General features: G+C 54.3%; 1 protein-coding gene across 1 annotated transcript in view; it reads right to left on the bottom strand.

The window, feature by feature from the left end:
• The window catches only part of LOC104277267 (proprotein convertase subtilisin/kexin type 6-like), a gene marked incomplete at both ends in the record, with an annotated part of 9,765 nt that overhangs the window by 278 nt on the left and 6,675 nt on the right, over positions 1–2,812 (bottom strand). The gene's annotated exons all lie outside the window — the stretch shown is intronic.

The raw sequence follows: 2,812 nt of genomic DNA, 5'->3' as shown, positions 1-2,812 counted from the left end.
GCGCGCCTGGAATAGCTTCAACCCGCGGCCCCGCGCGCTAACGAGCCTGGCAGCGGGACGCTGGGGAGCTCTTTTGGCAACGTTTCCGTGTTGCTGGCTCCATGGCAAAGTGACAGAGAAAGGGGGTAAAATTCACGTCCCCTCCACCGGCAGGGATCAGGCGGCTGGAGCGCTCCTCGGCGGCAAAATCCCCCCACTAAAAGCCTTCCCCTCGGCTTTGAATTTAGTTAAATCACTCCACCTGGAGGATATCAGGGTCTCCCGAATGATCACGGTCCCCTGGCTTTGGGGACATCAGGGGGATGAAGCCTCTTCCCACAAGCAGAGACAACTGTGACTATCTCTGAAGGAGAAGCCCCGGGCTCTGATTTTCTCAGCTAAAATCAGATCCAAGACCCCCAGCTCATGGTGGGACGATGCTGCCATCTGGAATAACCTCATTCTTTTCCAGCTGGGAATGCCAGTTTGCAAGCAGAGCCCACCAGCATTCACTGGGATTGCTGCACAAGCCCAGCCTCAAACTGCTGCCAGACGAGGGTGACAACCCCTGCGCTCCCCATCGCCCTTTCCCTGCTGGATTCCCCCTCCGCAGGGCGGGCAGAGGGTACCAGGCACCCCGAAGGGCCCTTGCAGGAAAAGGAATGCTGGAAATTTCAGCATCGGATTTTGCCGGCCAGGGAGAGTCCAGTTTATAAAAATGCATTTCCCCTTCCACATGTATTCTTTTTCTCAAAGCAAACAAATGCAGGCAGATGTCATTACAGCTGCAGCTGTGCTCTGGACACCAGTCAACTCAAATATCTCTTTCCGATGCTGTCCCCTACCAGCCAAAACCAAGCTTAGAAATATAAAGCCAGGGAGCAGAGCAGTTCCCCAAAACTTCCTCTATTTGTCGTGTTAACAAGAAAACACAAGGTAAAGGGGTGAAAAGACGGGATCGGTGTCCAAGCTCCACTTGCTGCGGTGCAGCAAGCAGGACAAGCCGAGGGATGGGGTTTTGTGCTTGCTAATTGCGGGCATGTTCATCAGCGAGTCCAAAGCCTCCACTAATTTAGCTCAAAGCCAGCCCAAACCAGCCCAAAGTCAACCCAAAGCCAACCCAGAGTCAGCCACCCACATTGCTAGAACCCTCCAGTTAAATATCGGGGGGCAGGAGGGAGCGGGGAAGGACGCTGCAAGATAAAGGAGCTCTTGGCCACGCAAGGAGCAAGAGCAGCATCTGAAGTGAGTGTTCGAGGTGAGGGAAAAGGAGGAGGAGGAATGGCAGAGGCCTGTTTTCCTTCTCGAGCGGCCATGTATTTTGCCCAGAGCAAATGAAAATCAACGCAAGAGCGCTGAAGAGCAGCCAGTAAAATTAGATGGTAGCTCTCCGAGCGTGACAAATGGGCTTCCCCAACAAGTTGTGCTCATTAATCGCTGCTTTTATTTGTGTAATCCATCTAAAATCGCTCTCACCGCAGCTACAGCGCATTTCCCTCCATGATCCCAAACTTGATTTTTTTTCCCCTTTGCCTGCTCGGGTTGTGGGAAGCCCACGGCCCCCAGCCCTCTGCCACGTGTCTTCCCTCACCCAACACCTCCCCAGCACATCCCACAGGCAACACACTCGTTTAAGGAACCAAATTAAAATGAGACCCTTAGGTCGTTAGAAAGGCAACAAGTAATGTTCGTCTCCAGGGCTGCTGAGGAGAAATGGGCTTGAAAAGGAACGTGGAGGCAATGTCTGATCCTGTGGGGTGCAAAGCTGCCTTAAACCTCAGCGGGAGCTTTGCCTTGCTCTGCTGCTGCTTGGTGCGTGCTTGGAGAGGGTTTTTTAGAGGCAAGAAGCAAGAAGCCATCCCATGGGCTGTGGGGACAGGGGCGGGATGGGATGGGATGGGATGAGATGGGATGGGATGGACATGCCACAGTATTTACATCCCTTGCCACTTCCCTATTCACCCTCCCTGGGGTTATTTCTTCCCTCAGGGGATTTTCCCAGCACAGGGAACTGCTGGGTGTGCCTGGCCAGGAGCAGGCTCCCTGCAGGCAGCACTCCTGTGCCCACACAACCCTAACAAAAGCTACCGGAGCTGTTGCACTAGAAGCCTCTACCCTGTTCCAGCCATGCCAGAGATGGGGCCAAAACCACTGGCAAGGACCCAGCTCCAGGAATTTGTCCCCTGCATGGTCCCGCCAGCCACCAGCTGGGACACCACATTCACACGCACCCCTCCGACATCCCCGTTGGTCACTCTACCAGCCCAGGCTGGCCAGAACAACCCCAGTTCAAACCAGCCAGGCGAGTGTAAATGAACTCTGCGATGCTAAATGCCATCAGGGTCCAACTGGATGATAAAGACACATTTGCTTCCACGCATCATGTTATTTGAGGGACTGTGCAAAGGTCCCTCCACCCCACACAGCTCCAGCCTCCAGCCTCCTTGGTGTTTTTCCCATGAGGGTATTTTGGGGTCCTCCCAGCTCCCCCCTTCTCCGAGAGGCTCATATGCAGACATTAACCTCTCAGACGAGTAATTTCAGCTCTGAACCTAAACCAGTACCACCAACCACCTCAAACGCAGCCACCCCATGGACACCCAAGGGCAGCTGTAGACTTTTGGGGTGAAACCACCACATCCGTGATCCACACGCATCCTCACAGCAATGATGCAGCCCAGGCAGGTGGCTTCCATTCCAACATACACAAAGCCAGGGTCCCCTGCACCCTGTATCATCCACCCTCCCTCAAGTCTCCCCCTGTCCAGGTCTCCCTGCAGCCAAAGTACCAAGGAGGACACTCCCTCCTGGAAATATGCAGGGGAACTGCATA

Source organism: Apaloderma vittatum, unplaced genomic scaffold (genome assembly GCF_000703405.1).
Source record: "Apaloderma vittatum isolate BGI_N311 unplaced genomic scaffold, ASM70340v1 scaffold12887, whole genome shotgun sequence".
Taxonomy (NCBI): domain Eukaryota; kingdom Metazoa; phylum Chordata; class Aves; order Trogoniformes; family Trogonidae; genus Apaloderma; species Apaloderma vittatum.
Note: the sequence above shows the minus strand (reverse complement) of the source record. Positions and strands in the feature narration are given on the sequence as shown.